At 41.8% G+C, this 21,061-nt stretch overlaps 1 long non-coding RNA gene across 3 annotated transcripts in view; it reads left to right on the top strand.

Moving 5' to 3' along the window:
• The first annotated feature begins 12,976 nt into the window (after positions 1-12,976).
• LOC123615011 (uncharacterized) overlaps positions 12,977-21,061 on the top strand; it is a 52,137-nt gene continuing 44,052 nt past the window's right edge. For all 3 annotated transcript variants that reach the window (XR_012507152.1, XR_006722540.2, XR_012507153.1), the window contains exon 1: positions 12,977-13,190. This is a non-coding gene — a long non-coding RNA (uncharacterized LOC123615011). The remainder of the gene's footprint in view (positions 13,191-21,061) is intronic.

Genomic DNA, 21,061 nt, shown 5'->3' with positions numbered 1-21,061 from the left:
GTCCCAGGAGGGCTCCTCTGAGTTGTCCTTCCCCGATCCTCTCTGGTGAACTGCGTGACCTACAGTTCAGCCTGCTGCTCTTAATTAAAGGGTGCTATCGTTGCCAAGGGCACCCTTAGAGTTGAACTTCTCCACATTTTGTTTTAAATAAAGTCAATTTCTTCAGGGAGAGCCTTGGAGCTCCCTTTTCTTACAGACTTTGTCTCCCCCTAATTAAAATCTCTCAGCCGCTGTTCCGGGTGCCGAGCAGGGCAGTAGCCTCTCGTCTTCTCAGCTTGCCTCCTCTGGGTAGAACCGTGGACCTGTGAGTGGGTTGGGGTGAAGGTGATCAGATTCCAGGATTCTTGTTCCATGCCTGGGGTAAAGCCCGCTCTTATAGGTGGTAGTTGAGTTGCAGAAGAATCCCCTAACCCCTCAGCCACACTTGCAGGAATTTAGCATCTTCAACTCAGAGTTGGAGGGAGTAAGAAAAGCTGCTGGCCTGCATCTCCTGGTGAGATGGTACCTCTTGATAGGGAGCTGAGGGGAGATGGAGCCCTGAATTCTTCGCCACTCCTGCCCAGAGTGGAGTTTCCATCCAGCTGAGCTGCAGGGGGAGTGAGGGGGAGAAAGAAAATGGGTTGTGGTTCAAATGCCACTGGCTCTCTCTGATTTTGAATTAAAATTTTGGTAGATTTTCTTGAATATAGCTTTCTTCATTTGTCATATGCCCTTAGGACAGTTTCCAGGGACTTTAAATGTTGTCTCTGTGGGAGGAGGTCTGTGGAGTTCCTCATGCTGCCATGCCAAAGTCAGAGACCTCATTCACATTGCAGACTTGTATCTTTATGATAATAAACACTTTCTGACAGACAGATGACTGTAAGATAGTCTAACAAACTCACTATGTTTCAAGTTCTTTCCATCAAACAAAAGTCTAGTGTCTTGGGGAATGGGGACCTTTTCCTAATTTGTACAGAGTTTCCTTTGGGTCAAGCCTTGGCCTTGGTGCTGAGGGTTGGGGGGGAGTAACGTGGTTGGAGGCAGAGGTAGTTCTGGTCATTGTGTGGTGTCCGGGCTGCTGCATTGGGCTGTGTGGATTATTTATTGTGCAACGGTAGGGTCGTCAAGGATTTATATTTGCTATTGCAGTTCTGTTCAGTGTCTCCCATTTGCTCCTCCTGGTCTACCCTTCCCACTTCTTCACCTTGCTCTGCGTCCAAGAAATTGACTTGTATAAACTATATCAATGGGCTATTCTGCTCTCTGGTTTCTGATTGGATTCAGAGAAAATCAGAGGTTAAAAGGGATCTGAGATGGGAGCATTTCTTCCCTCGATTCTCTTTTCTGGGTCACCATAGGTACCACACCCCTCTGCTGAAGGTCAGCATTCTTGTCAAACAGCCCTTTCCTTAGGGTTACCTCTCTCTGGGCTGTGATGGCTACACCCTGCCCTTGAACCTCCAGGTCTGGTGGGTGTTAGTGGCTCCCAACTGTTGCAAGCCCTCGGGTACTACACTCTCTGTTATTTGTTTCCTTAAATCCTACCCATAGCTTTAGAAATAGTCCTGTTATTAAACTTTACCTAAATTATCCAATTTGAATATACCATCTGTTTCCTGATGAGACCCTGCCTGATAGCAACAATTTTGCTGCAGATGGCAGGCAAATATCTTGAGGACAGGGTGTCTGTTCCTACTGTGCACCTGAGCTGGCCATCCTGGAGACAGGGGACGTGTGGGGTAGTGGCAGTGGTGGTTGAGGGTGGCAGGGCTTGTAAAATTATTCTGAACGCTGGGATAAGGCCAAGATGTGCAATAGACAATATAGATTCATGAACATGGGGATGATGCTCTTTAAGGAGGATTATCCCGGCAGCTTTGTGAAAAAACAGATTGAGATAAAAGACAGCTTCAGAAAGAGAGGCCAGCTGGAAAACTACAGCTCTATCCTTGGAGCAAAGCAGTAAGTGCCTAGACTAGAAAAGAAGCCTTGGGAGATGGAGGGGTGGGGGGGTGATGGTGGTGGTAATAGCTCAGTGGTAGAGACCATGCTTGGCATACACGAGGTCCTGAGTTCAATCCCCAGTACCTCCATTAAAAAAAAAAAAAAAGAAAGACAGAAGGAAAAAGAAGCCATTGGAAAGCAAGAAAGCTTTCCAGAGACCAAAAGAAGGGGAAAGGCAGGGATTCCTGGCAAGTTATCTTGGAGATTGAAGGAAAGAAAAACAAAGAACAAGAATAAAATATGACAGTAGCACATATAGGTAAACTAGAGAGTTGAGAAAGGTAATAGAAAAATAATAAAGAGAAGGACAAATTGTAGCTTAGATTTACTAAATGCTTCCTGAGTTATGATAGCAAGGTTTTAAGAGCTTAACAAGTATTAACTTCCTTAATCCTCCATCAACTTTGTAAAATAGATCCCATTTTACCCTTGAGGAAACAGAGGTACAGAGAGCTCCAGTTACTCATCCAAGGTCACATAGTAAGTGAGTTGGTGGGTAACTGAGCTGAGATTCAAACTCGAGAGCCTGGACCGTACTGCCTTTGAAGATATGTAGAAAGTGCTGTGGAGCTGTGGTCCCAAATCAACTCTCCAGCTTTATCTTTACCCACAGTTCCCACCAAGGTGGCTATAATTAATTCTTGCTGTGTCCATATTCACCACATCCTTTCCCACCTCTGACTGGAATGGCCTCCCCTTTTTTTGCCCACCTAACAATTAAAATAATAATAATAACGTTGTTGAGCATCTGTTGTATGCTGTCACCGTTTTGTGTGTTTGATATGTGTTTGCCCCTTAATCTTCATGACAACCCCATGAGGTGGATGGTGTGTTGTTGTTGTTATTATTACTATTCTCATCCTCTAAATGGTGAGCAGTAAGGAGCAGGGGTTTCTGACTGTTTTATTCACCCGAATGCTGCCTAGTACACTGTCCTGCTCAGCAAAGAACTGTTGAATGAATGAACTTAACAGATGAGGGAACGGAGGCACAGCTGGGCTTAAGATGACCAAGGAGTATGCGGTGGGGCCAGACTGGAGCCCAGTTGTCTGGCTTCCTCGTCTGGGTGGTGTCACTAACTCACTCCAAGCCCGCCTTTAAGACCAGCACAGATGTCACCTCCGCTGGAAGTGGGAAGGGAAGTGGATCTTCTGGGAAGCCTTTCCCACTCCCCTCCCCTTCCCCTGGGGGGTCTTAGGAGAAACAGCGCGCCGTGGGCTTTGAGCAAGTGCACCGATCATGTACCACCTTGCTCGGTCTTTAACTCCTGTGCTGCTTCTTTGTGGTCATCCTCACTTCTCCCTGGCCTCTTCCCTTGTTCTTTTCTGTGCTTCTATCCTCTTGTGTACTCATTTTGGGTTCCCAGGATCACACTCCCACCCTCAGCCTTGCCCTTTATCTCCCTTGGCCAAATTCTGGCGGCCCCACTGTCCACGCAGTCACTCCCCGCCATTCCCTGGGGCCCACTGTGCTGGCTCTGCAGAAGACACCACTTGGGTTTCCGTTTCTATCCAACCTTTGATCCTCTCCAAAGCTCTTTTTATAGCCTGTAAATTGCATTTCCTGTTTCCTCTCAAACTTTGAAATTAGGCAGTGTAGGCTGCCCTGGGTGTGGTGCTCTGAAAGCAGGGCTGCCACGACTGCCTGTTCCTACTCCTCCTGCCATACAGCAGGGAGGGACAATCAAGGTTTCTTAGACACCTAGAAGCCCCGCAAGGAGCTCGGGTGAACACAACTGTGGGGAGCGGGATGCGCCGTGTGGCCTTAGAAGTACACGGCCATCGCAAAGTCTTGCTTTGAACCCACGCTCTAAAATTTAAGCAAAGGGAAAATGCCAAAAGAACAAGCAGCCTCACCAGACTTCCCGGCTGGGAGCAGACGGTGTCAATGACTGTCCCCTGTTCAGCACTGCATTGGCCGTGACCTAATGCCCCGCAAAGAAACCCTGAATCCAGTGCCCAATAATGGTAATGAAAAAGAAAATCTCGGTTTCCCCAATTAGAGGTTAAAACTCGGATCTGGAGCCATGAGTTCAGGAGGAAATATGACATGATATTTCATGAGCCACAGAGATTATTTTTTTCTTCTGGGAAGAAACCAGTTCTTCGGAAACCAGCTATGGGAGGCAAATTGCCTTTTGAGGTCTTGTTTCAATTCCTGGCTCTGAGAGTCTGTGACTCATAACCACAGTCTTCGGCCTGAGCCCGGGCAGCAGCTTGGAGCTGGGAAGGGAGGTTAGTGCTGGAGGTGAGTAACCAGCATCCAGCTGAGGTAGCGGAATCTGGTGCTGCTAATGAGAAAACATGACTCCTGCCTTTTCTTTTCCACAAGCGTGAGGTTTTCTTTGGCAGATTTTCATCCTCTGCATGAAATGGTAGACTCGCCTCCCCAGACGTCAAGTTTCCACAGATGCAGAATTATAGAATGTTAGAACTAAAATAATAGAAATCTAGAACTAAAAATTTCCTTAGGGATCATCTCCATCTTCTCAAGTTATATATAGAGAAATTAAGGCAGAGAGACCAGGTAACTTACTTTGTTAATAAAAGCCTGGGTTTAGGTCTGAGTCCAGGGTTTTTGCCGTGGAAACCACAAGGATGTCTCCATGGGCTGCTGGGTGGGGTGGAGTAGAGTAGAATATTCTTTTGTGGACGACACTTTGTTGACACTTCTTTTGAGGTTTGGCAACGTTCTGATAATCAGTGACATTGAGCAAAGACAATGTCTTCAGTGCCATCCTGGAAAAAATAGGAGAGTGAAGACCAGTGAACAGAGACGCTTGTGGAGTGATTCAGAACTTGAGCTTGACCGGGGCACAGATTTCACATTCTCAGCCTACACGAGATTTGAAAGGCACAGGAGAGGCAGTGGCTCTTACTTTCTGAGGGTCTTTCAGGGTCACACGTGGTGACAGACAGACAAAGCTTGTCCTCGCTCTGCTCTGCATCTTGGCCCTGCTGACCGACAGCCCCAAGCCCACCGCCAGATGCCAGACAGCAGACCCACAGCAGTAGCAGAGGCAGAGTTCCCAGCCACTTTGTCACAGCCCCACCTCACAGTCCCCTTCCAGCCCCTGGAGCATGATTAACCCCTCTGACTAGTCAGTGATGACTCAGCCTCCAACTCGCCCTTCCACACCTTCGCTTCCCCAGCTGCTCCCACACCTGCGTGAGGTCTAAGTCCTAGAAGAGGTCCTCTATCCTGGAGCACACAGAGTGACTCTGCCCCTCTGAGGGAACCCAGAGTGATTCACGCTGGATCTCCAGGAAGGATGAGCCTGGGGTGCCACTGCCTTTCCTGCTTTGGTAATCCGCCACGAAACCCAGGTGGCAAAGGAGGAAGCAGGAAGCGCTCTTACTGTATGCAGGCAGATAGACGTCAGCACATCCCTGTAAGACTCCTCAAGTGTTGAAAGAATTTCCCTGACTGTCAGCGAAGGACTGCCAAGGAGGATGGAGGAAACTGAGAGCTGCACATCCTAGTGGGCCCTCCACGAGGACAGTGGTTTCGGGCGAAAGTCCTTCCTAAGCCTTTGCAATGCCTCCAGCCCTCTCCCGTCCCTGTTCTCCCCCAAGGAACTGAGCTGTACTGTAAGATTTTTGATATCCTTTTTGTCTAATTGTTCTACAGAGCTGAAGACTGGCTTCCTTAATCTATTCTGACAGTTCCCATTTCCAGAGCCTTTGGGGGCCAGATAAGTTGTGAAAGTCAATCTTAAAAGGTCTATGATTAACTGAACTTTTTCAACCCCTATGAAATACATAATCTGTAGATTCTCACATTATTGTTTTTCACCCTATCATTCAAAAACGACATGATAGTGGTAAAAAGTCAGAGTATCATTTGAATAAACATCCTGAGGCCTAAGCAAAAAGTCCCCAAATTTGAAAACTACTCAGCTCACCACATATCAGCTGAACTCTAAATGGTAAAGGAAGGATGTGACTACATCTGACAGTAGGACAACTGATTTTTTAATAAAAATTTCCCTCTTTTCTCCTTTATTGGGCAATGCAAATGTTCCTTTTAAATTTGTGCATTGATTTCTTTTTTAATAGCTAACTTGGCAGTTCCTGAAAACACTGATGGGCAGGTTGTTAAACAGATGTTACAGGAGAAACAATTCTCTGGTCAAATACAGCGTGGGAAATACTGGCTTCATTCAAAAAAAAGGGACACAGAGTAGCTCCTTGTCTCCAGAGCTGTGCTGAACACGAGCAAAATGCACCCGGTCCCAGCAGTTAATTTGCTCAATGACTAATCTTTACACATCTCTCCATGTGCTTGTGTGTCACTCATATGTCTTTTTTGGTGAAGTGTCCAAATCTTCTGTCCATTTCTAAAAGTTAAGTAGTTTGTTTTCTTAATATTGCATTTTTAAGGTTCTTTATAAATTCTGGATGTAAGTGCTTCGTCAGACATGTTTTGCAAATATTTCTCCCAGTCAGTGGTTTATGTTTATGAATTTCCTTAATTATGTCTCTCAAACAGAAGTTTTAAATTTGGATTAATTCCGGTTGATCATTTTTTTTCTTTTATGGATCATGCTTTTAATATGGTATATAAAGATGTTTTGCCTAATTCGAGGTCAGAAAGATCTTTCTCTGACATTTTCTTCTAAGAAATTGATAGTTTTAGATTTAACATTTAGATTTATTAGATCCATATTTTTATATGGTGCATGATATGGGTCAAAGTTTTTCTTTTCCCCCCATATAAATGTCCAATTGTACATCACAATTTGTTGAAAATGCTATTCTTTCCCAATTAAATCACTGTATTAGGGTTTTCCAGAGACATAGAACTGACAGGGTATATGTATATGTTATATATATTTATATGTTTGTATTACATATAAAATACATATCATTATTTATTATAAAGAATTGGCTAGTGTAATTATGGAAGCTGAGAAGTACTACATCTGCAGTCCATAAGCTAAAGCCTCAGGGAAGCTGTGGTGTCATTCCAGTCCGAGTCCAAAGGCCTGAGAACCAGGAGCACAGGTGTGTTAAGCCCCATTCCAAGAGCAGAAGACCAGTGTTTTCACTCAAGCAATCAGGCAAAGAGAGAAAATTCTCCCTTCCTCTGCCTTTTTGTTCTTTTTCAGTCCCTGAATAGACTGGCTGATGCCCACCTACACTGAGGAGGGCCATCTGCTTATCAGTCTACCCATATAAATGTCATCTCTTTGAGAAATGTTCTCATAGACGCACCTAGAAATGATGTTTAACCAGATTTCTGCACTCTCTGTTCTGTTCCATTGATCTCTCCTTTCACTAATACCACCTAATCTTGGTTAATGTTGCTTTATAGGAATTCTTAAAATCAGATAGTATAAGGTCTCAAAACCTTGTTCTTTTGCAAAATTGTTTTGGCTTTTCTAGTTTCTTGGCTTTTCCATATAAAGTTTAGTATCAGCTTCTCTATTTCTACAAAATATCCTGCTATGATTTTGATTTAGCTTAAACCTTTAGATCAATTTGGGGAGAATTAATAATATTGAGTCTTTGAATCTATGAGCACAATAATATCTTCATTTAGGTCTTTTTGTTCTTTCATCAGCATTTTGTGGTTTTGACTATACAAATATTCCACATATTTTATTAAATTTATACCTAAGTATTTTTGGCTTTCAATGCTATTAAAAATGGTACCTTTAAAAAGTTCAATTTCCAATTGTTCATTGTTGGTATACAAATACATTGATTTTTTTGATATTGACTTTGTATAAAATGCAAACTTGCTAAATTCGTTCATTATTTCTAATACATATTTGGAGAATTTCGGGGGGCTTTCTATGTAGATAATCATGTCTGCAAATAGAGACAGCTTTATTTTTTCCTTTCTAATCTACATGCCCCCTTTCCCCTTGCCTTATTACAGTGGCTGGAACCTCCAGTAGGACGCTGGTAGGAGTGGTGAGAGCAAATATGCTTGCCTTAGTTATGATCTTAGGGGGAAAGAAATCAGTCTGTCACCGTTAAGTATGATGTTAGCTATAGGTTTTTAAATGATGTCCTTCATCAGATTAAGAAGTTTCCCTTAGTTCCTAGCTTGCTGAGAGTTTTTAACATGAATAGTAATTTTGTCTAATGCTTTTTCTGAATTTATTAAAATGACCACAGAATTTTTCTTCCTTAGTCTTTTGATGTGATGAATAATATGATTGGTTTTCAAATATTGAACCAACATTGTATTCCTGGGATTAATCCCATTTGATATGACGTATTATTCTCATTACTGGATTTAATTTTCTGATGTTGTTTTGAGGATTCTTATACCCATGTTTATGTGGGATATTGATCTGTAATTTCCTTGTCTCATGATGTCTTTGTCTGGTTTTGGTATCAGGCAATGCTTGCTTCAGAAAATTATTCGGGAAGTATTCTATTCTATTTTCTGGAAGAATTATCGAATTATTGGAATTATTTCTTCTTTAAGTATTTGGTAGAACTTGACAGTAAAGACATATGGACCTCAAGTTATCTTGGTGGAAAGTACTTAACTGCGAATTCGTTTTCTTTACTAGATACAGAATTATTCATGTTATCTATAATTTTTCAAGCAAGCTTTGGTCCATATCTTCTTAATTGTCAAATTTATGGGCACAAAATTGTTGGTAATATTTCCTAGTTATCCTTATAATATCTAAAAGATCTGTAGCAAGGTCCCATAATTCATTCCAGACATTAGTATATTGTGTTTACTCTTTTTTCTTTATTTTTGTTGATCTTTTCAAAGAATCAGCTTTTGATTTCATTGGCTTTCTTTATTGTTTTCCTTTAACTTTTCTTGTGGACAGTGCTGCTAGTCACAAATTCTCTAAGCTCTTTTATCTAAAAACATTTTATTTCACCTTCGTTTTTCATTGGGTGTGGAATTCTGTGTTAATAGTTTCTCTTTTGGAACATTTAAAAATGTCACTTCATTTTCTTCTGGTTTGTATAACTGTCTTCAAGATTTTCTCTTTACCTTTGGATTTTAGCTGTTTGAATGGTTTTCTTGTTGCTATTTATTGGAGTTTTCTAAGATCCTGGATCTGTGGTTGATGTGTTTTATTATTTAAAAAAATTTTCATCCTTAATCTCTTCAAATATTTCTTCTTCCTGGCTTGTAGTCTCTTCTTCTGGGATTCCAAAGACATGTTTTTTATGTCCATTTAGATTGGCGCATAACTCCTGCATGTTCTGTTTTTTTTTTTTTTCAGTCTTTTTGTGTTTCAGTTTGGGTAATTTCTGTTGATCCCTCTTCAAATTTACCGATTCTTTCCTTGAGTCTACTGACAGCCCACTAAAGTTACTTCCATTTCTGATACTGTGTTTTCTATTTCTAGTATTTCCATTTGAGTCTTTCAAATAGTTTTCTCCTCTCTACTGAAATTCTATAGATTTATTCACATTCTCCACTTTTACCGCTACGTGTTGACATATTGATTACAGTTATTTTAAGTTCCCTGTCTGATATTCTGCCATCTCTGAGTCTGGCTTTGTTGATTACTTTGCCTTGCAGTTTGTTTTCTCTTGCCTTTTTCTTCCCCTCTTTGTAATTTTTGCTTGAATTCTAGATATAAAGTATAGAACAGGAGATGCTGAGGTAAATTGAATTCATCCCTCAAAATGAACATGCCTCTTCTGCTAGGCCATTAATGTAGGGAGCTGACGCATTCTAGTCCATATTTGACTGGGGTTGGATTGTATCGTTGCTGTGGTTACTAACTTTAAATTTATTTAGCATTATCCTGTGCTTAGGGTGGAGACTGGGTGGCTGGCAGACATTTCTCAATGCTCTTTTTTTTTTGCCCTCAACTTCTGTCTTCGTGTATCTGTACCTCAGGGTGGATCTATCTCCATGCCCTTATCCCCCATCAGTAAATGGCTGGTTACTAGGTACTCGATAGCCTGGTGGAGGTGGGGATCAGTGGGTGATTCTCTACTGTCTTGATCGAACCTCAGTCTTATATAAACTTTGTCTCACTGGATCTTTTGTTTCATTTTTTGATTAAGAAAATGACCCCCAAGCAGGCCTGGATGTGTGAAGATGGGACAGAAAAGCAGCTGGATTTCTCTGCCTAATGAAATTGGAAGGACCTGATATTCCTGTTAGTAGCTTAGAGTGAGAGATGTGTGGAGATAATAGAAAGAGAAAGACGATGGCACTTTTAGCTAGATTACATAAAGCTAAGGAAAGCGTCACTCCCACCATAATAACAAGAAAAAGCTTTCATGAAGGCGAGTTCAGGGAAGGTGTGGGGGGCTAGACTGTGTGGGGACTGTGGCCATTTTGAGGACTGGTTTCTAGACGAGAGAGTTTTGAGCAGAGGAGGAACAGGATCTGAGTCACAAGAGGATCACCCTGACTGCTGTGTTGAGAATAGACTGCTGGGGGCGAGGGAGAAGCAGGAGCACCTATTGGCAGCCTAACGCAGAGACACAGGTGAGAGGACCAGGTGCTACGCGGGGCGGGGCGGGAGCAGTGATGCAGCCTGGCACCAGTGGTTAAGGCTGAGCCAGTGTGACGTCATGAAGGAAGGGATGTGAAATGGGAAAGAGAGAGCGCAGTAATGATGACTCCAAGGTTTTTGTTCTGAGCAGCTGGAAGGACGGAGTTGTCATCAACTGGGATGGGAAGGCTGTGGGTGGAACGAACTGGGGGCCAGGGTGCAGAGGATCAGTAGTTCAGTTTTGGAGAGGAAAGCTGGAGATGCCTTTAAGACACCAAGAAGAGCTATCTTGTCGCAGCTGGGCGTGTAAGCCTACAATTCAGGTGAAAAGTATGGGTTGCAGATATAAATGGTCTCTAGAGGAAGCAGCAGCTGGCAACAACTTGCTTTAAATAGGAGTTTGGGGGATCTTTTTTTCCCACTTCCTGGTATAAGGCCTCCAAATTAATAAAATCTTTTGATGCTTTCCAAAAGCAAATGTAATTTCACACATAAAAACACATTTTTTTTTTCCCTGAGAGATTTAATCAAGATAAAGCAGCTTAGTTAAGAAAAAGAATTGCTAACAGAATTAAGGATCCTTAATACATTTGTTCATTAACCTTCTGTCTTCCTGGCTGAGTTGTGAAGGTAGGCAGGATGTTGAAATATTAAGGGTGTGAGTTCTGACATGAGACCAGGGTTTGAGTCTAGGTTCCACCACTTCTTAGCTGTGTGGAACTGGCAAATTATTTAATCTCCGTGAATCTCACGGTCAGGAGTAATTATAGCACCAACTGTCAGTAAAATTAAAAAACAAAACAAAACACTTTAACCTAGCATCTATCTGGGTGCTTGGTCATTCATTCATTCATTCATTCAGCAAATAGCTATGATGGCTGTTATGTGCTAGGTTATGAGCATTCAACTAGGAACACTATAGACTGTCTTTGGACCTTGTGGAATTTTCAGTATAGGAAGCAAATAGTTTATAAAAGAAGAAGTTAGAATGTCCAGAAACTTGTGAAAACCTGCTCCATCTCCCTTATGGGGGGAAATGCAATTTAAACTCACAAGGAGATATCACTTCAAACCCACTAGACTGAGAGGGGAAAAAAAAAGTAATAATACCCAGGTTTGGTGAGGGCAATGGGAAAAACAAAAAAGTCTTTCTTCAGTGAAGGTGTGAATTCAATTGTACAATCATTCTAGAGATCAACTTAACAGTATCCAATGAAGTGGAAAACGCACATCCCCTCCAACCCCAAGGCTCCACCGCTAGGACTGCGCACCAGGGGAACTCTTACACATGTGCTCGGGGCGGCGTGCTCAGGATAGTCCCTGCAGCACTTGTTGTGACAGCCAAAAAGTGGAAGCAACCTAAATGTCCATCAGTGGAGGATGCAATCAACCCAATAATATTCGGGATTTTTAAATGCACAGACTCCCTAGGTCAATGTGCATAAATCTCCCAGAAAAGATGGGTAAAAAGCAAGTTCCAAAGACATTATCCTTTGTCAAATTTAAATACCACACAAAACCATATTATATGTTCTTATGTAATAAGATGTTAAAATATACACGGAAGGATACATGCAAGTCTGCTCCCTCTAAGGAGGAGAAAGAGGGGAGATTTAGCTGCATCCGTGGTCATTTATCTCCTGGAAATAAAAAAGAAGCAAACAGGACAAAATTATCAAATCCAGGAGCTTACACAATTGGCTGTTATTGTAGGTTCTTTTTGGTATTTTTGAAATACCTCATAGATAAACATTTTAAAAATGTTACTATGGTAAAAGATATACTATGTAAAATTTACCATTGTAACCATTTTTAAGTGTACAGTTCAGTGGTATTAAGTCCATTCACATTGTTCTACATTCATTACCATCATCCATCTCCAGAACTTCTTCCATATTCCCAAACTGAAACTCTGTAGCCGTTAAACCCTAACTCCTCATCTCCCATCCCCTCAGCTCCCGGCAGCCACCAACTTTCTGCTTTTATGAATTTGACCACTCTAGGTACCTTGTATCAGTGGAATCATACTGTCTTTGTCCTTTTGTGACTGGCTTAAAATAACATCCTCAAGGTTCATCCGCATTGTAACACACATCAGAATGTCCTTCCTTTTTCAGGATGAAAACTATTCCATAGTGTGTTTGTACCACAATTTGTTTATCCATTCATCTCTCATTAGACACTTGGGTTGATTCCACCTTTTGACATTTGAGACATAATTGAACACTTTAAATCAAAACAAAAAATATAAATTAATAAATAACAGGGATGTTATAGACAGAGAAGGTAAAAATAAAACAAATTTTTACTCAGTAATAATACCTGGAGATAAGCTTTTACCACATTGAGTCTATATCCACTGATCGAGGTGCAGACATGAGGGGAAGGGTATAGCTCAGTGGTAGAGTGAATGCTTAGCATGCACAAGGTCCTGGGTCAATCCCCTGTACCTCCATTAAAAAAATAAGATATACCCATGGGAACAGTGACACATGTGAACGTTGTGTGAGTGCCGCTGGTTTCAGAGTTGAGGAGGAGCCTCTGTCATTCACAGGGCAGGGTGGCAAGGACAGTCCACACCAGCCGCTGTCTCCGGAGTCAGAGGCAGGGCTGGCCACTCTAAACCCCGGCTCCTGCATCTGCCCCTCCTGGCGCTGCTTCTCCCTCCACATATGATGTTCTGGCTCAAGCCGAACAGCTTTCTTCTCCTTGAAGCTGCTACAAGCCAAGAAAAATATCAGTCCCAGGCAGTTGGCAAATGGTAAGTACTCTGACTGAGGCACATTTTGTACCCCTGTGCCAGTGAGCAGATTGCAATTGAGGCAGTCCCAGACCCACCCAATCCTTGTTCCCAGCCCTCGTGCCTTTTGGGCATCACACCCCATCACTGCTGCCCAGCTGTGTGGTTCCAGGTGCCCTCCACCAGGGGTTTTTCACACTGTTTGAAAGCATTCGACTGCTCCCTCTCCACCAATGTTACTCAGAATTGCTTTAAATTACCTAGAAAAGAAAAAAATGGAGCTGCTCTGTCTGAATAAGGGGTAGGGACTGGGTAGGTGTGAACCTGGGGGACCCAAATTTCAGTGCATTTGCAGGGAAGCCCTGCATAAGACTAGTGATTGGAAACTCCAGCCTGAAAGCCCACTGGCATATGGGGACACAGGAAAGGAAGAGGATTCTAATCTTACTCTTGTATGTAAGGACAACTAGCTATTCTGGTTGATGTGTGTAAATGTGTGTGCGTGTGCCTGCGTGTGTGAGCATGTGCCTGCTTGCATAAGAGGGTGAGATCTGACTGCCAGAGCCCACTCGACACTTGCATTGTGGTCTCTTAGATATGTCCTCTACACACTTAGGGCTCCTCAGGGAAGATTTGAAAATCCCTGACTTACCTGACCTCACTTATCCCTGATGACACTCTGCAGTCCGAGTGTCATCCTTCCCACATAACAAAGGGTAAGATCCCACAGCTTGGAAGTGATGGAGCTAGACAGGTTCCTTCCTGAGACCTGAACTGATGTCTTTCGTCGGAGACACAGGCACAGCAGTAGCATGAAGGGTGGAGGTTTCTGGGAACCGTGAGAACTGCCCCCAAGCGAATCGTCCCTCGTGCTGGGGAAGCCCACTCTGGCGTGCAGAAACAAAGCCAAGCGTAGCTGCTGGGGAAGCAGGTCATGCCAGGATTAGTGCTCAGTTCCTGGGGAATCGCTCTGTGTTTAGATCTCTCCTCCTCCAGTTCCTGATCCCCTGGGCTCCTCACCCTCTTCCAGCACAGGCTGCCAGAAGTCTGGTAGAAAACCCAGGATAGAGGGCTGAGCACCAGTACCTGGCTTCCACCCCCCCAACCCCCATCCCTGCTGCCCTCCAGGTGCCAGGTTGAGCTCGGGCCCCGGGGTGATAGGGAGGGGCTGGCTGTATGGGTACTCAGGAGAGAGCTGGAGAGCAGGAAGGAGTAAGAAAAATCGAAACTGTGCTATAGCAGAACGAGGGCGATTGGTGGGATGGGGGTGCCATGTGCCAAGCTGGGAGATGCTTTTGGCTTTTGCTAAAAGGTCTTGCTAAAAGGTATTGTCTGCTTGGGAGCCAGGTTTCAATTTAAGTCTCTCTCTCTAGACAGAACCCTTTTCTTTAGCAGCAAGGTGACCAATAAAGGTAAGAGCATGCAAACGGACCTCCAGGAAAAGGCCAGAAAGAAAAACAGGAACTTTCTCAGACCCAGAGGTAACGACTCCAGCTGGGTGAGGAGGCCAGCAGAAGGGGAGACCCTGTAGAGTAGCCCAGGGGAATGGAGCGGAAGAAAGGAAGACATCCAAGGTCCAGAATCTCCTGAGTGAGCGCTAAGCCAGTTAAACACAGGCCCTAGCAGAGCTCCCTGCCAGGTCTGGCCAGAAACGGGCCAGGTTGCAGGTTCTGCAGGGTGGAGGCAACGCCCACCTGGGACTACAGCTCATCAACCCCGTACACTGGGGTTGTGAAAGTCCTTTCACCTTCTCCTTTTTTTTTGTATATTTTGTTTGTCTTGGGGGGAGGTAATTAGGTTTGCCTATTTTATTTTTTTTATTGGAGGTACTGGGAACTGAACCCAGGACCTCAGGCGTGCTAAGCACTCGCTCTACCACTGAGCTGTGCCTTCTCCATCTTACCCCTCCTCCGCTTTCTTCTTTTTTTCCTCTTGTCACCCTCTTCTCTTTTGTAAATTGAATCACCCAGTGGACATTTGAGTGTGTACGCATCTACCTTACACACATTTAAAGATTTGCCAAGTTGTTTTAAGATATTATTTTACCTCGTGAAATAGAAAACTGCACCCTTAAAAAAATGACTAAACCTAAAATGTCTTTGGAAATTGCATGAAGTCCTTGAATAGAATTAAAGTTTTACTCTTTTTTCTTCTTCTTCTTCTTCTTTTTTTTTTTTTTTGTTTGCTGTCCCTGAGGAAATTTAGCATGAACCTGTCTCCCTCTTGTGGATTTAATCTTATCTCTTTGTTGTGCAGTATGTAGTAAAATCAGAGTGTCAGAGTGAAATTTGGGGGGAAATTCTTGTTGCCTTGTCTTCTGTTGTCTTTCTCTGCAAAAGAAGAAGAAGCATTTTTATAGTTATCAAAGAAAAATCTTTACTTTTCTGAATTGATAAGTGTTTTGAAATACATTTTCAATCTAACATATTCTACTGCTAAAATTCTGCCTGTAAAATCTATTGCTTAAAGATTTAACATGAGTTTTAAATTACTTAATACTTCAATATTAGGCTGAATTTATTCTCCATTTTATGGTTAAGGAAGGGAAAGAAAGACCATCATAAAACTAAATTTATGCCTCCTAAGCCAAACTCTAAAGTTTTTGCAGAATTATTAGCAACAATGACACAATACAATAATACTTGATATTTTATTTATTGATCATTTGCTTCTTGCCAAATATTAGGCACAGCACTTCACCTATATGAAATTGTTAGTCTAATTTTACTAGGAAACTGAAGCTTAAAGAGGCTAAACAAACAAACAAACAATCAAACAAAAAAAGAGGCTAAACATTTGCTTAAGATCACACAGCCAGTTGCTGAGGTCTAAACTGGATTGATACCAATAATCCTAAATGGAGAAAGCAGAACGAAGAATAACAGAAACACGCATTAAATCCTCTCCCAAATTTTGGCTTTTGGGAGATGAGCTGAAAGATCTGTAAATAATCCATAGGTTTTTTTTTTTCTTCCCTCTGAAATATTTTAAAGGATAGTGGGCTTGTAAATAATGTGGGTTGATCATATTTCATAATGATTTGCAAGATTAAACTTTAAAACATGGAATATTTATGATTAATTACAGAAAGACAGTACTCAGGCCACAAAGGGGGCTTGAGACCCAGATGTCGGGAGGTGGAGATGGCTGCCTCCTGTCATTATCGCTCCATTAACGATGCCTCCAGCCACACCCACCCCATTGATTGTGTGAGACAGAGATGACAAACCAGCACGAACATGACGGGACACGGCTGCATTGCTGATCCGGAAACCCCTGGGGCTGGACAGCAAGAAAGGGGAGGGTAACAGAGGCTCTTTTGAAACAAGTCAGTCTTTTAAATATTCACTATGGTGTCTTTGTCAATTCCTATGAAATGTCATGCTGCTATCTTTGAACCGAATTTAGGTCTATATACAAGAGACAGAATAGATAGATGCTGTTAGTGGCCTCCATCGAATTATGGAATCTCAATTGCCTTGGTGACTCCTTTTCTCATAAATTTGGCTGTGAGTGAAGAGAGGCCACTCCTGTGATGGGAGTAACCTATCACCTCGACAGCACCCTTCTCCTTCCTGAGCCCATATGGAATAAAGGGAAGACCTCCCAGGGGGTCCAATAGTCCTGTTTCTGAGCAGAAACAGCTGGTATTAATTGCCAAAGGCAACGTAAACACAGAGTAATTCTAGAGTGGCTGGTGAATGAGATCAGGCATCTTTAAACACGAAAATGAAAACGTCAGCCCTTGAGATAGCAGCTCCCATTGACTTACTGTAAATATTGTGTTCACAGGGGCTCCGTGTTAGTCAATGGGCTTGAGCACAGTGTACCGGATGCTTTCTGCACTAGAAGCCAGAAAACCTAAACTCAACTGGCTAAATAAGGGGGCAATTCATTTTTTCTCAGAAAAAAATAAATGCCAAGGCAGCTCAAGGTTGGTTAATGATAAAGGTAAAAAGATATCATCAGGGATTCAGGCCCTTTCTGTTTTCACTCTGCCCTCTTACCCAGTCACACTGATCCTCTAGCTCACTGTGCTCATAGTCACAAGATGGCTGCTGCAGCTCCGGGTATTACATGTGGACCTGAAAACATCCAGTAGAAGAAGAGAGTATCTCTTCCTTGGGTTTTTGGCTTTTTTAAGAGTGAAAGGAAGGGGAAAGTGTAGTTCAGTGTAGCATGAATGAGGTCCTAGGTTTGATCTCCAGTACCTCCATTAAAAAAAAATGAATAAATAAACCTAATTACCACCCCCCCAAATTAAAAATAAAAAAAGAGTGAAGAGAACACTGCCCAACATCCCCCAGTAGGTATTTGCTTGTTATTATATATTGTCCAGGACTAGATCACATGTCCATGTTTAAAATAATCACTGGCAAGAGAAATTTTGCCACCACATTTGGCTTAGACCAATCAAGATGTATCCTTGAGTCACATGGGAGAGGAATCAGCTCTGAGATGAAACAGGGGTTCTGCTATTGTAAAGAAAAGGAAAGGGGGGTGGCGGTTGTGTAGGCAACCAACGTCACTACACATGGTTTGGAGCATGTGAGTACATGTACATATGTTTTCTTTTTGAACACCATTTAAAGATTTATAGCCTAGACCCCATTTCAACCATCTGGAATATAACTCGGTAGAAGTAATCACACCCAATACCTATAGGAATTTTGAGAGAAAGAAAGATAGAGAGAGAGACAGAGAGAAAAATAAGGAGAGAAAAAGAAAGGAAGGAAGGAAGGAAGGAAGGAAGGAAGGAAGGAAGGAAGGAAGGAAGGAAGGAAGGAAGGAAGGAAAGAGAGAGGCTGGGAGGGAGGAAGAGAAGCCTTCTGAGTTCAACTCTCTTACTAGTAGGGGATTATAAAGCCTAAACAATGTTTAGTACTGTCACCTTATGTTTCAGTCTGACAGTGGGCATTTCCCAAGCACCTTTGCCAGCAGATTCCAGACCAACACAGAGAAGAAAGCCTGTGAAGTCGTTATTTCTTCATGTTTTCTAACTATGGAAGTAATTTAATATAATAAAAATTTTTAATATTTACCACACTACATACTTGTGTGTGTGCACATGTGTGTGTGTGTGAGAGAGAGAGGAGAGAGAGTGGTAGAATGAAATTGTGGTTGTAGTTGTTTAGGAAAAGTGCTTAACAAGTTGCTCATATACAGAAAACGAGGCTCCAGGGCATATTTAGAAGGAATGGCAAAGAGATAGTGAGATTGCCTTGCATGTGAAATGAACAGAAGTGTAGTTATGGGAAAAGAAGAGAGAGGAGGAAAGAGAGGAAATGAAAAGTGAGCAGGCGGCAAGGAAGGAGGCTACAGCCTGAATTAAAACTGAGAAATTCCCATTGTAGGGCGATCAGAGGACTTTTACGCACAGGGATGTCTAAGACTTCATTAGAACTTGTGTGATATATGATCCTCTTTGGTCACCCCAAATCTGTGTCATCTCGCTTCACATCCTAATGCCTTGTGTGGGTTTTTTGGGGGGAAATCAAAATGGCTGCATCCCACCGATGGACCAGTGGAGGAAACGGTAGAGAAACACTTTAGCAGTGACTTTTGCATGAGACCCAGAATTTAGTAGAAGCTTGGCACCACGAGTGATTCAGAAAGTAGACCCCAGAATGCACAGAGATTTTGGAGATGGTCACAAACTTCAGCTGGGAATTAGAAAGGAGGCAAAAACGATTTTGTTTAAATCTTTATAGGAAGGATAGTGTCAGCTGACCCTTGGGTTGCATCAATATAATGAAAAATATTTGCAAAGACACTGGGCATATGTAGTTTTATGTCCTTGTCCCCACCATGTTTCATAAGCATTTCCATGTTTTTGAAAATATATTCCATCTAAATCTGAATTCTTAAAAATTTTATTATGAGTTATATCCTATTCCAATTCAAAATACATCAAATGTTATAGGTCTGATATTATTCCAGATGGCAGTGGAAGACATTTTCCCAGTCCTTATAAATTCATTTCTGTAGATTTGGGCAAGTATTTAATTTTTATTGTGTACCTGCAAGTAACTAAAATTGTTGAAATAGCCAATAACCTCTCCCCTTGAATTTTAGACAAGATCGGGCGTGTTCAGGGTGGTATGGCCGTAGACCTCCTTGAATTTTAAATAGTAAAATTGTGTAAAATGTCCTGAAGCCTCAAAATAGATGTATTAAGCTGAGTTTATCTGGTGCTAACAATTAAAGCAGATTTATATAGTTGTTTCTTCTTCAAAATCTTTTTTCCTCTTCTACATTACCCTTTAACTTTCAGCTGTAAGAATGAAGACACATGTTCAGAGTCTGCCTTAGGCCAGGGGTCTAGTTTAATGTTTTGTTGTTTTTTTTTTTTACTGGATATAGATGAATTTTCCTGGTAGATGCAAACCCTTTAGTTTTTTTTTTTTTTGGTGTAAAATATTGATCTTAAAGATCAGCTGCTAACACAAGCGGACACGTGAACCTGTGATAATACATGTGAAAGCGTCAGTCGGAGCACTTGGCTCAGAACCAGAGCTTAAGACTTGCTTCCTCCTTTCCTTCCTTCATGACATCTTGTTCCATGTGCCCAGTTTGAAATGACTTCTAACCCTGAGGTTTAAGGATGTTTCTTAAATATTACATAAAACAAATACAGACCACTGACAGCAAATTAACGCCTGCCTTTTATTTTAAGGAGCCTCAGTAACACTATGGTTCTAAAATCTGGGGAAATATTAGTGCCACTTGTCCATGCTGATTTCTGGAACATCCTCCCCAGATGAGTGCTGTAATCAAACCTTTCCCACCTGTGGGCCAGAGCCCCCGGTAAGCCTCTGTAATTTTATAGGATATTGGGAAATCATACTGGAATTGGATAGTTGTTTTTTTTTAACCTGTGTGCACCTATGACAGCTTATTAAATGTGCATAGATACTATTATAATTCATAAAATACAAATTCAGTGAAAAATACTGCTAAATTTATAGTCGCCTTCTGTTTTTAGAAATTTCTTCAGGGAGTTACTGCAAGTATGACTGTCGTCATGTCTATCTGCTAGTTTCTTTTTATGTTTAATAAAGTATTTGTACAATAGCCAAAAAAAAAAAAAAGGAAACTTTTTAAGAAAACATTTTGGGAAACAACCTAAAAGTCCAATATTTGTGGGGGGTGGTTAAATGAAAGATGATTCATTTTCATCATTGGAATATTAGGCAGCCATTTAAAATCATGTTGTAGAATGAAATATTGAATGGACAAGGGAGATATGTTAACAGAATATTATTATGTGGAAAAAAGAAAGCTAAAAACCAATATAATGGCATGGCATTACCATTGAACAAATTATAGGTAGATAAAATGTAGAATACAAAGGTATCATTGTAAGGTTATTTTTGTTTATTTCTTGGTAATGAAATTACAGGACTTTTTCCCTAAATGTTCTGTAAGTTCAGTTATAAGAAAATATTTTAATTTATTCTTAAGAATCTTCTTATTGAAGAGTTTGCTATTATCCCATAAATAAATAGTGTTGGTGACCCTTGGCTTTTCAACCTCTAGAAATGCTGAAGTTGTTTAATTTGGGGGTGGTGAGACAATGGCAGTTAGCTTTCGCTGGCAGCCCTCTGCTTCACGCGATCTCTATGGCAGTCCTGCTAATGATGTGACTTGATGCCTGTCACCGTTACTTGGGGAGAAAGCACAGCTGGGCACTTCTTTCTCAGGGGACAGGAGAGGCCAGAGGCCTTCCCTGACGACCAGGAGAAGAAGGGGCGTCACTTAAAAGATGTGTTGAGATTATAAAAAACAAATCCTCCTTATCTCTAAACAGAACTGTATGTGCATAGGGTACATAGGGGTGTGTGCAGCATATATGTACATAGTGTTTTTCAATAGGGGAAAATTGTCATTCA

Source organism: Camelus bactrianus, chromosome 5 (assembly GCF_048773025.1).
Source record: "Camelus bactrianus isolate YW-2024 breed Bactrian camel chromosome 5, ASM4877302v1, whole genome shotgun sequence".
Classification (NCBI taxonomy): Eukaryota; Metazoa; Chordata; class Mammalia; order Artiodactyla; family Camelidae; genus Camelus; species Camelus bactrianus.
The sequence above is the reverse complement of the archived record's forward strand: the minus strand, read 5'-3'. Positions and strand labels throughout refer to the sequence as shown.